Source organism: Lissotriton vulgaris, chromosome 7, assembly GCF_964263255.1.
Source record: "Lissotriton vulgaris chromosome 7, aLisVul1.2, whole genome shotgun sequence".
In the NCBI taxonomy this organism is placed as follows: Eukaryota; Metazoa; Chordata; class Amphibia; order Caudata; family Salamandridae; genus Lissotriton; species Lissotriton vulgaris.
In genome coordinates, this window is record NC_141695.1 from 1,543,540,481 (window position 1) to 1,543,553,923 (window position 13,443).

At 43.6% G+C, this 13,443-nt stretch overlaps 1 protein-coding gene across 1 annotated transcript in view; it reads right to left on the reverse strand.

Annotated features, from left to right (window-relative positions):
- LOC147705971 (protein-glutamine gamma-glutamyltransferase E-like) overlaps positions 1-13,443 on the reverse strand; it is a 285,536-nt gene that overhangs the window by 23,378 nt on the left and 248,715 nt on the right. The gene's annotated exons all lie outside the window — the stretch shown is intronic.

Sequence of the window (13,443 nt, forward strand, 5' to 3'; positions counted from 1 at the left end):
AGTCAAGTCAAGTCAAAACCACTTTATTCGATTTAGTTAAAAATCATAAAAGCATTCTACAATAACATCACAAGAAGGGCAATACAAAAATTCATAAGCCGATACAAAAGCATCAAACAGTAATAATTTCATATACATAAAAATACATCATATGAGGAAACGACAGTAATGATTAATTAATTAATATACATTATAAAAATACATCTTAAAAAGAGTCATTACTCAATAAAATAGACGTTTAAAAATGCAAACAACATCCCTATCAATCATCATCACAAAACACTAATATTTACATCTTTAAGTCTTTTCCTCCTGATCCTAACCGCTGCAACAAGGTAATTGGCCACGCTAAACATGGCCAACGCAGAATCCAATAGTTGGAGGTACAGGAGAGCGGGTTTTGCTTGATAAAAGGCTTTATCCTTCAATAGTGGAACCAGGTATTTCTGTCTGGGCTCAGCAAAGAAGTCACAAAATAACATAAAATGCATATTGTTTTGTGTAGAAAAACTATCACACTTGCAGACAGGGGCATCCTCCTCCTTAAACCAACCTTGACTATCACACAAAACAGTATAAATTTGATTAAACCGAAGTTTTACCAAAAGCCACCTATGAAAGGGGATGGTGACGATAGTAAGGTACGGTTGGATGGTAAGACGCGTAATGGTCAGGTAGTGGGCTCTGACCGTGGGCTTGAGTAATTGGCGTTCCTCCCTCTCCACATTTTTCATAGTTATAAAGTTGGCCTTCACCCAAGCTAAATCTGATTTCTTAAGACTCTGAGGGGCCAGAAAAATATCAGGACGACCCAGGTCCAGAGAGCACTTATGTATATATGAAAGCCAAATAATGTTTTTATAATTATCTAGTTTTAAACAGTCCACCAGTATTTTATGATTTAGACCCAAGTTTTTATTGGTCCAAACCCTTATCCATAACAAGATAGGAGCCATAAGAAGGGTATCCGATATATAACCAAGCCCAACTTCCTGGTGAACCGAGAACGTGGCTGTGGATTGGGGAAGCCCTGAGGTGGAACGCAGGAATTTATTTTCTTCCCTTTGAACTGGTTCGCTATTTACATAGCCCCACAGACCCGAGCCGTACCTGGCTATTGCCACTGATTTTGCCCTGTACAAGTTAAGTAAGGCACCTGTTGGCTTCCCGCCCAGTCTCCTAGCAAAACTTAAGATGGCAGTGGCTGAGCTTCTAACCGCCTTAGTTTTTGCTACAATTTGCGGAGCCCAACTCACCTTGGTGTCAAAAATTACACCCAGATATGTAAAAATTTTAACATTAGTGATCACGTCACCGTTACAAAAAAACTTTCTGGAGTTGTTTTTACCAGCCCCAAACGCCATGACGTGTGATTTGGAGTTGTTTATTACTAGGTCTAATGATAACATAAAATCATTAAAAGCATTTAAAAGTTTTTGTAGACCTATAGGAGTCCGAGCTATTAAAGCGGCATCGTCCGCGTACAGGAGAACTGGAATACTAGTTTCCCCTGCACGCGGAGTATCCAAGGTAGCAGTTAAAAGAGTTTCCTCAAGTGAATTTATATACAAGGTGAAGAGCATGGGAGCAAGAATGCAGCCTTGCCGCACGCCCCTGCACGCCCCTGCTGGATTTGAACCAAGCGGTACGATTACCTTCTTGGTCCATTCTGATTGAAGCTTTTAGATCTTTGTGTAATTCAGCCAAAAAATATACAAGGGGGGGATCAAGACCCAGTTTTAACAACATGGTCCACAGCCGAGCTCTATTCACCAAATCAAAAGCTGTGGACAGGTCCATAAAAGCAACAAAAATTGACCCTTTTTTAACAATTGTATATTTCGAAATCAACATTGTATATTTCGAAATCAACATTGTATATTTCGAAATCTTAGGTACAAAGTTCGGTTGCGAACAATTAGTCACACCAGAACATGAAGAAGACGAGGAAGACCCCATTCTGGACCCTCTTTCTTTTTCATTTTTGTTAAAAACAACATTGACCCGAACACCAGTCTTGCTCGATAGTTCCTTGGCCAATTTGATTGAAGTTTCAATGCTCATGGCAATCCTGATAGTTTCAGTCAAAGTGGGATTGCCTAAAGAAAGCAATTTCTGCTTGATAGATTTGTCAGAACAGTGGAAAATAAACTGATCACGTATTAGCTGCTCAGCAAAATTTTCAAACTGGCGCTCCGCAGCCAACTTGCGCAGGGCAGAGATGTAACCATCAACATCCTCACTCTGTGTTTGCTCTCTCTTGAAAAATGTGTGCCTAGATACCACAAGACTAGGAGCAGCATCAAACCTGGTGAAAAGTTTTTTTTACTGTTTCTTCATACACATCTAACTCAACATCACCTTCATGTTGAACATCAGGAAGATAGTTAAAAATAGATCTTCCCTCTAAACCCAGAGAATGTAACAGTACAATTCTTTTTTCTTTCTGCTCTGAATCTGGACACAACAATTGTTCCTAGGTAAGTTTCAAATCCATTACACCACTGCCTCCATTTATTGGGCGGATCACCAGGTGTTTCCAAAAACGCTGGTGGTGGATTTACAGATTGCATTGCCATAGAAAAAAAAAATAATAATAAAACTCGTAAAATCAACTTGCAGCACTAACACAGACAAAAATGCCTGAAGAGGTAAATATTCGACTGGAGCATTCTGCACAATATGCTGGGAAGTAACTGACCTCAAATTCTGCAGCCTTGAGCCTCTGTCTCCAACAATGACAACTTTTATGCTGAATAAGCTTTTGTGTTATAGCATCCGTACAAGTTACCACCCAACAGAAGAACTAAAAATGTAATCCCCAACAGATGGTATGATGGTGCCATTCACTGTATGAAAAACGGACTATGTCCGACACATCCAAGATGACCACTGCTTGTTCCCTCTGGTGAGAATAGTACATCTAACATGGCCGTCGCTTGTTCCCTGCAATGAAAACGTGTGCACCTAAGATGGCCACTGTTAATCTGGGTGCATGCGCTCTAGCTTTCTCACGTTGCTAGCGCATATCCAACTCACTCCCTCTGATCTTGCAATCTGAATCTTTCAGACTGTTTACCACGCCACAGCCAAGCTGGAAGTTCAGGACCCAGCTCGTCAAATGAATCTTCCCTCTGCGACGAGACTTACTGCCTTCTGCCACTGCTCAGCGGGGTCTCCGTTGCCAACGTCAGGTCAGCTACACAGCACTAATGAACTGGTGGGTGCTGCAACTCTACACGCGCTGAGAAGGTTCGCCTTCGGAGGTACAGCCACTCGTTGTCACCTGAAGTAAGTGGTAGACAACGCCGTGGGGGAACAACACCTTTATTGGTATATACAAAGTGCGCCCGACGCCTCAGGCTCTCTCTCCAGTTCAACTACCGTTCTCTGGAACCACTGGACACAGGAGTTCCATGAGAGAATGGTCAGCCTTGGAGTGGGCATGTCACAGTCAGGTGTGTGAGATACTTTGGGCCTTATTTATTAGGCCTTGCGACAGTTTTGCGCTTCGGTTGCGTCACTTTTTGTGGCGCATTGACAGCACAAAACATGCCTCCTGTTGCGCCCTATTTAGAAAGTGACGCATCTAAGCAAATGCGTCACTTTGTAGATGCGTCACTTTGTAAACCCCTGCGCTACATTATACCTGCGTCAGGTATAATGTATGCAGGGTGGGCGTTCCCATATAAGTAAGCCTTGTAGAAGTGACGCAGTGAAATCTACCATATTTCACTGCACCACTTCTAGGGTGCAAATGCGTCAATATCTTACGCCTGCCTCACAGCAGGTGTAAGACTGATGCAGGCCCTTTTGCATGGGGTTTGCTCCATGTGAAATGACACATTGCTGGAGTTGCGTCACTTTTGTGACACACACCAGCAATTCGTCACTTTTGTGCTAACAGATACGTCAGAAATACTGGCGTATCGGTAACTCCTTGCAACATGATGCGTCATACAGTAACTATGACGCATCCTTCATGTCGCAAGTAGGGCGGACTGAGAAGTGACGCATCGCTGCTTGCACGCAGCGATACATCACTTCTCATAAATGAAGCCCTTCATTACTACAAGTGGTCAATTGGAAACAGTTATATTTGTATATCATTCAAAGGATATATATATATATATATATATATATATATATATATATATATATATATATATATATATATATATATGGAGCTAGTTAACTGTTACATATCGACACAACTGTTGAAATAAATCAGTTACATTGAAATACTTGAGAAATGAATAGAGGAGAGTAGATCAAGCCTGTGATGTGACTGACTGTATTTTCTCTTATTACATATTATAATTATACCACAGAGTAGTGCTCTGTCGCCCTAGCAGTGAGGTATATGATACTTATGATACATAGAATTATATACACACAAGTGATGAGGATCCCAGAAAATGCTCTAGTTCTATTCAATATCCAAATTGACGCCTGAAGGGGACTGCTAGTCTCATACTGCTCTGCTACAGTCTGCCAGAGAGGACGGGGTAAAGCTGATTGCAGAACTAAATAGCACTTAAGGACTCCCCTGGGCATGAGATGTGGGGCGCGTGCCTGATAGAAGACTGGGCCTGCCTTTGCCCATCCGTTTTTTTGGTGAGTCTTAAACATTATTATTGCCAGAAATTCTTGAAGCCCCATTATTCCCTCCTTATTCCCTGCATAGGCTAGGCCAGTGAATACTGTTGGTACTAGGGGGTTAAGATGGGGATACTGAAAATGCCAGATGGGGACAAGTCAATGGCACCTTCATCCTCGCAAGCAGGCATCATACTTGATTAATTTCTGGCTAGAGTGGTAGGAGTTAATGCAAAAGAAATTGGCTTGGTGAAGAGACATGCATCTTTGTAACAATGTGTTCCTTCTCCTTGATCACTGTATGTCTCTAACTCTGAAGCCGCCAGTGACCCATTCAAAGTGTTGGCACTATCTACAGACCAGTCTGAAAGTACGGTCAAAGGCAGTGTCGATTATTGCCAAGTTCCACAAGAGCTCCCTAAGGCTTCTAATCCATCACTGGAAGGAGGCCCATCTGCCAAAAGGAAACATCATATAAGGACTATTGGATGCTCCAAGGATGGGACTACTGATAAAAAAAGTAAAACCTAAAGCAAAAGTGGCTGAAGGAACTGTGGACCACGGTGCCTCATCTGGGCTACCTAGCTGCTTGTTCTGCTAATCCTGGGATGTAATATAGGGCCAATGTAAGAATCTAATTCAAGCCAGTATTCCCCCTTAGCAAAACAAATTGTGAGCCTAGAATCGGCTGTCTGAAAACTCTCCAGTGCAACCTCCAGATGTAAAACTGTGGCAGAGTCATCGACTAATCACAGCGCAGTTGCCTCAGTCCTCACAATTCGAGGGAGCCTTAAAGACAATCAGCTTGCATGTAAGTGATGGAAGCTCCGGGTCTACTCTGTCAACTGCCAAAAAATTGTTTAATCAAAGCAGTGAGAATATGGATCCTAGTGCAAGTAATATGCCAGGTAGCTCATGTTCTACAATTTCCAAGCCACATCCCTTAATCTCCCTCCCAAATGTAGTCCATATGTTGTGGTCCTGGCCAACGAACCCCGTCTGCTCCGAGCCAAGGTGGAAACTCACATTAACCGAAAAAGTAAAATCTGCCATTGGCTGAACAAAAATATGGACTTTGAATATACAGAATATAACGAGAGCTTGTTTGTCTGAAGGGTGGTTGGCTCAGTCCCCCATACAAGCAAGTGACTGGGGACTGTGTAGTTATTAACTTTAGGTCCCCGGCTCTTGCTGAGCACCTAATTTTAATGTACTCACATCATGCGAAGGGCTTCCCTATGAACAACTGTATAACTGCTCTACCACTAAGTTAGTTTTATCATCACTTAGCTGAGTTTTAGACTGTGAGGAGTAGATTATCATCTAGGCAGGTTGTCTCTGACGTCAGAGCGCTGACTCTATATCTACCTACATCTAATAGATTCAGTGCCCTATCTGGTATGGAGGAACTGGATTGACTTGGGTCTGACTAAATGGAAATGGGGGTGGGGTTGAGGCTAATATTGGCCATGACTCGCCAGACAGAGAGTAACACTTCGTTGTCGTGGGTCCATCTCCTGTGCCTCAGATGTCCATAATTTCTTGGAATATTGCTGGACTGAACTCTAAACTGGAAGATCCAAATTGGATCAGCTTTAGTAACAAATATAATGTTGTAATTCTGCAGGAAGCTTGGGCAACTGGGGAGTTTACCTGGGTTGGGTGTTAATCCTTATTATCCGAGCTATCTGTTCTGTTTTAGGGAGACCTCGGGAGGGCTGACGATCATGGTACAGACGACCAAGCTACTTGCGATTACTCCCATCTAATATGTAACGATTCGGGGATTCAGATTCCTGTCAAGGGATTTGGCTACTTATGTAGATGGGGGTGGGGGGAAGGAACACCAGTGGTTATAGCGACCTTAACGTTTAGAAGTGTTTTCAAACTACCCAGCAAGACATCAATCTGCCTTGTTGAAATAAATTGTGAATTTGGCCAGTGAGTAGATGGGCCTTAGATGAAGATGGGGGGTGTAGATATCTCATCTTTATTAGCTGATGTCGTAAAAGCAAACCTGGGTTTTCATTATAGACCACCTGCAAACTGATTGTTACCCACCACTGAAGGTAATCACCTTCTTCGAAATTTCAAACAAATATATTAAATCCCTTCTTACAACCAAGATTAAATGTACAGAAACCATGAATCCAGGATGGTTTCACAAGGATTGCAGGGATGCCAAAAAAAACCTTAGGTATGCATTTAATTCAATGCCCAGAGATCAGAATGCTATAATTGAAGCAAGACATTATTATTGATCTTCCTTCAATTGGGAGCCAATTGAGGTTCTTGAGTACGGGGGAGATGTGATCAAATTTTCTAGAGTCAGAGATGAGTCTTGCCGCAAGATTGAGGACAGATTTGATCGGGGCAAGATGGATTTTAGGGGTGCCGGCCAGAGTTGCGTTACCATAGTCGATCCTAGAAAGGACAAGCGATTGTAAAACAAGTTTTAAATCAACTGCTGGAATAAATGGTTTAATCTTCTTGAGGTGGAGAAGGGTGAAAAGAGCACTTTTTGCTGCATTTTTAATGTGTGGGATGAGATTAAGGTTCTGGTCAATACTGATGCCTAGGGATTTCACAGAATTAGAAGTGGAGAGTGAACAGTTAAGAGCATTGATGTCATTGATCCAGAGTTGTATGGGAAGGGAATTGTTTTTGGGGGAGAACAGTATGGTTTCAGTTTTTTTCGGTTCAGTTTTAGATGGTTCTGATGGAACCAGATTTTGAACTTTAGTCAAAGTGCTATTCAGGTGAAAAATGTCTTTGTGGGAATTGATCTTGTAGTATAGTTGGGTGTCGTCAGCGTAGAGGTGGTAGCTGATGTTCGCTTGTTTGAGGATGAGAGTGAGAGGTTCCATGAACAGATTGAATAGGGTAGGAGAGAGGATGGATCCTTGGGGGACGCCGAGTGAGACGGGTTGGGGTTTAGAGAGGAAGTGGTTGAGCTTGATTTGTTGTGATCTATTCTTAAGGAATGAGGTGAACCAATTGAAAACATTACCTTCAAGGCCAAATCGAACTTTTCGAGTGTTGAGAAAGGTGGGGTGGTGAACAGTATAAAAAGCAGAAGAGAGGTCAAGGAGGATAAGAATAGAGGATTCCCCTTTGTCTAGTGAGCGATGGATATCGTCAGTAATGTTTATCATAGCAGTTTCAGTACTACATCCCTTTCTGAAGCCAGATTGGAAAATATCAAGGAGATTGTAGGTGCTGATGTGTTTTTCTAATTGTAATAGGACACATTTCTAAAGGGCTTTAGAGAGGAATGGAAGGTTTGAGATAGGGCGAAGGTTGTTGAGGTCATTAGGGTCTGTTGTGGGATTTTTTAGAATGGGTGTGATTTGACCAAGTTGGAGAGAGGCAGGGACGCAGCCAGTGGAGAGAGAGGAGTTGATGATTTTGGTCCATATAGGTGCGATGATAGGATTAAGTTCTTGAACCAGATGGGCGGGAAGAGGATATTTGGAGTGGGAGGAAGGTTTGAGTTTGTTACTTATTCTTGTGATCGTAGATTCGGATACTGGACTAAAGTCGCTCCAAGAGGCATTGTTTTTAGCCGGGGGATTAAGTTCCAGAACGTGATCTGGTTGGGAGGGAGCAGGGAGGGCTTGAGAGGGATTGAGAGGTGATAAGAGAGTGAGCAAAGAAGAGTTAGAGGAGGTGGAGAGGGTGTGTTGGATGGGGGAGGTTGGAGTGAAAGTGGGAGGGAAGAGAAGGATAGTTCGATCAAGTTGATTTTGTTGGTAAAGAAGCTTGCAATTTCTTCCCATCTGTCCGTAGAGGCTAACATTTTGGGGGGCCAGTGGAAGTTTGTTTTTTGACAATGTTAAAGAGTTCTTTAGGGCGGTTTCTCGCCTGATCAAGCTGAGTCCGGAGAAAGGAGGCTTTTTCATTGAAGATATCTTTTTTGTATTGGACTCTAGCAGCTCTAAGTAGAGCCAGATTCTCCATGGTTGGATGGTTCCTCCAGACCCTTTCAGATGGTCTAAGGGTCCGTCTTTGATTATTTAGTTCAGTATTGAACCAAGACTTAGGAGGAATGTTTTTTTGTTGTTTGAGTTTGATTGGAGCAATTTGATCGAGGGCTTCACGAATGGAGTTATTACAGTGGTTAGTTAGATCGGTGGTACTGTCAGAGAGTGGGGAAGAAGAAAGTGGTTCTTAATTGTGGATTCCAGTTGTCCAGGGCGAATGAGGTGAAGGTTGCGTGTGGGTTTCTTAGGTAAAGTGCTAATGGGGGTGATGCGAGGAAAGGGTCTCTTCATGGTGAAAAGAATTAGGTAGTGGTCGGACCAGTCTACCGGAAGTATGTTAGATAGGGAGGCCAGATCATGGGTGGTCATAATAGCATCGAGGGTGGCACCTTTGTTATGGGTAGGAGAATGACAAAGTTGGGTCATATTGGTAACGTCCATGGTGTCGTTAAATAATATGAAAGCAGGGTCATCATTTTTGTTCCAATGGATGTTGTAGTCACCGAGAAGGAGATTATTGGGGTGTGAGAGTGACACTTGGATAATAAGATCAGTCATCTCTTCCGTAAAGGGGATATTATTACCCGGGTGGTGGTAGATCGTGTGTAACCGGGAGGAGGGGGTATAATGAGATCGGCACAGAGGTGTTCAAAGGATGAAGGATCTTGATGGGGGACAAGTGAGATGTTAAGTTCAGCTTTAAAAATTAAGGCGAGTCCTCCTCCTGTTTGTTCAATTCTATCTTTCCTAATGATAGAATAGCCTGGAGGAATAAGTAAGTCGAGTATGGGAGTTGAGTAGGCAGTGAGCCAGGTTTCAGTTAAGAATGAGATGTCAATGTTTTCGCTGAGAATGGTTTCAGCAATCTCAGTGGCATGGCAAGAGGCGGAGCGGCAATCAATCAGCATGAAACATAGGGGAGTGGGGTCTGGTGATTGGGAGGGGGGACAGGGGGGGATAGGTCTAAGTTGTTGGGGAGGTCTTGGGGAGGTCAGAGGAAGGGGGAGTCTGCAAGTTCCCAAGAGGACTGGGATCTTAGACTGAAGGATAGGGGGAGAAGTGGGCAAGGGTGGGGAGGGAGAGATGGGAGAGTTTGTAGAAATATTAACTTCAGAGGTTGTTGGGTGAGTATCAGGGTGCTGCGGTGAGGGTGTTCTATCCATGTCGGGAGGGACAATTATGGATGGATGAGTGTGTAAGGAGTTGGTTGTGTCATTATTAAAGTTGGGAGGTGTGTTGTTGTAGGTAATAGTGTTAAGTGGACAGAGAGTGGATGGGTTGCGGAGAGTGTCGTTGTGTGTGGATATGGTTTTGGTAAGAGGGAGATGTCACTTCTAAGGGAGGCGAGTTCTAGCAATAGGGATGTGAGGACCGTTTCAATATTGGGGGATGCCCAAGTGTGGTTAAATCGGAGTGGAGGATCAGTATTTATTGGGAAGTTGACAGTTTGGGGGTTGGGTGGGGGGGAAGGTGAGGAGGTTTGGGGGGAAAACCAGGAGGGGGGAGGGGTGGGATTAGAATGCGGGGGAGGATCATTTTTGTGGGGCAGAAGAGAACACAATGAGAATGGAGTAAAGTTAAGCTTATCGGGCTGATAGTTTGGAGAAAGTGATACAGGGGAAATAGGAAGTGGAGAACCTGTTGGCTTGAGGATTGTCGACGGGAATAGGGAGGTGAGAGGAGGTGATTGTGGAGGGTACATGGAGGATGCTAAGGGGGTGTGGGGAAGGGAGCCCGAAGGAGAGATGGTATGAGAGTTGTGGGGGGGGGAGGAGTGAGGGAGGGGGTGAGTGTAAAGAGGGGGGTAGTGCCAGGGGGTATGTGGCAGCAGGAGAAGTGGAAAGAGAGTGAAGGGGGGGAGGTGCACAGAAGGGAGATTATTAATGGAGCATGGGGGAGTCAGGGGGAAAGAGGCAGAGGGAGAATTGGTAAGGCAGTCGAGGGGTGGGAGGAGTGTGGAAGAGAGTTTGTGGTTAGAGATGGGGGATCTGGGGGTAAGTGGGGGATGTTGGAGGTGGAGTGAAGTCCACGAATGGGGGTGAGGGAGAGTTGGTGGCGGAGAAGGAGAGGAGGGGATGTACACAAGGAGATTGTGAGATAAGGGAGTCGTAGCAGGTTATATTATTGAGAGCGAGAGAGGTAAGTAGAGATTGAGAATAGTCAGTTTGATGGAGGGAGGGGGAGAAAGAAAGAGGGGATACAATGGGGTGTAGATTGTCATTTTGAGTGTGTGAGAGGGAGGGGGAGAGATAGTGAGAGGGGATACAATGGGGTGAGGGAGTGGGGGATCTGAAATCATACTGGGGATGTAAGTGGGGGAGGTCATTAGAGGTTGGGAGAGGGAAACGTTGTTGAGAGTAAGAGAGGGAGATGGGAGGTCAAGAATAGGATGGGAGAGGGAAACATTATTGAGAGTAAGAGAGGGAGATGGGAGGTCAGGAAGTGGAGATCGGAGGGAGGGAGAAATGAAGGGAGAAGAAGGTGAAACGAGTTGGGATAAATCAGAGAGGAGAAGTGAGGCAGTCTGGGATGTGATGGGAGGTGAAGAGGGGGTGGAGGGGGTGAGATGGGAGGGGTCAGGGATTGAGTGAGGTTTTGGGATATATTGCAAAAGTGTTGTTCAAATATGTCGAGATGGTTTTCAGACGCTTGGATGAGGATGGTTCCGGATTTGAAGATGGAGATATCTACTTCGCCAGGGAAGGATGAAGATGGTGTGGAGGAGAGTTTTAGACTGTAAGGGATATTACGTGAATTAGAGATATTGAGGTAGCGTAAGAATACGCTTTTCCATTTAGATGGACGTTTAGTGAAGAAGACGAAGTTGTTGGTAAATGAGGAGTTAAAGCTGTTATGGTGATCAGCAAATAAGGTTTCTGGGTGGAGACAGAGCAGTTTATGTTTGAAATTTTTCTTACCGTGTTTGGAGAGATGAGGTGGGTAGATGATGGACCAAGAGTTTAGGCCGAGTTTCGAGAAGGGAGGGGTTGAGGTTGCGTGAGGAAGAGTGAGTGGAGGCATGTTTTGGAGAAGAGGGGGAGAAAGTAGATGAATAGTAGATTGGGTCGTACTGATCGTGGAAGTGCAGACAGGAAGTGGAAATATTGCAAAGAGAACAATTCGAGTAAAAAATGGAGGCAGATTACAGTGATGGGACATGAGGGAGAGCTAAACGGAGGAACATTAAGCCACATCAAAATATACAATAAGGCAGAATAAATAACAGCAGTTTACACAATTAGGATAACGTGCATAGTGAAGGAGGGCACAAAGTCGATGAGCATAATCTACAGTCTAAAATAGAAGACTTAAAATTGAAATGTATGACACATAAGTTACAAATATACAAAGAAAGTAACATGCCATGTGGAATAGGAACAGAACTAAATACACAATCCAGTCCATAAAGAGTTAAAGATGAAAAATAAATAGAGCCAGTTGGAATGAACAGCAGAGAAATCACTAATCCAGAATAAAAAGGATTATATTTTAACACTTTTAGAAGTTAATAAAGTGCATGCCTGAAGTAGGTGTAGGTAAAGTGAGCTTAGTAAGAATAGGATAGTATGAAATAGGATATAGTGAATGATAACTGGATTCAAAGGGTGGGTACAGTGAGGTTGAGGAAAAGAAGAGAAAAGAGAAGAAAGAAAAGAAAATGGGGTGAAAAGGAGGAAAATGATAGGAAGAGATGTAGCAGATATGAGGGAGTTGTTTGTGAGATGACAGATTAAATAGGATAAAGAGCAGAGATAGTGGGAATATGCTTATAGTTGTGATTAGAGATCAGGATTGTCATCAAAGATGGCAGCCAAGATTGTAGAGGAGAACGCAGTCCTTTTTTTGGGTCTGGGTCTTGGGTTTGGCCCTGGGTCTGGTGAGCCAGGTGTGTCCTTCCCTCTAACCATTAGGTTTGAGCATGATGTAATAAAAGCCATCCTCTCTATTCCTTCAAATAAAGCCCCAGGACCAGATGGGTTTCCCATGGACCTATTTAAAGAAAGCATCAATCTGTGGGCCCCAATCTTTACTACCACTTTGAATACTGCAGCATCCTCTATGCTTCCAGCTTCCTGGCTGCAGGCCATTATAGAGCCACTTTTCCTTCTGGGCACTGTGGTTAAGATTGCAGCTTGGGTGATCCTGCATAGAATGGAGGATTGGGTTAAGCAGAACTGGATTTCTAATGGGGCCCAATATGGATTCAGGGAAGGCTTGGGGGCACAGGAGCAGTGTATTAATCTCAGTTAGTTTAATAGTGGGTAAACATGTGATTGCCATGAAAAGCCCGCTATACCTTGGCTTTATGGACCTGAGCAGTGCAATTGATAGAATTAACCATTCCAAGTTATGGAGTATTCTCCAACGGATCGGTATGGAACAGGATTTGGTGGATTTACTGTGTTCGTCAAGAACGCGTTCCGGCTCCGATTTTAATTTGATTGTAAATTAACAATCAAATCCCTTTTCTTGTCATCATCTGTAATGATTTACCCAGGATACATTGTCACCAGGTGATGGCCCTTTTATATGCTGATGATGTGGTTCTGCTCTCCTGGACACCAAATGGCCTATGGGCCCTGACTGATACTTCATATCCTTTATGGATAATTTGGATTGAGACACAAATATTGCAAAGTCGCATATTATGGAATGTAGGCTGCCGCGCAGTAAGGTCAGACCCAAATTCATTAAGGAGAGTAACATCACTAAGGTTAGGGAATTTTCCTATCTGGGAGTGACCTTTGATTAACAGTTTTAAGAGAGTTTTTCCCCTGCAAGTAAGAGACACTTTTACATTTTCCTACCCGGGAATATCATGCTTCTTATGGTGGGCCCTGTGGGAAAAATCTGTGACAAT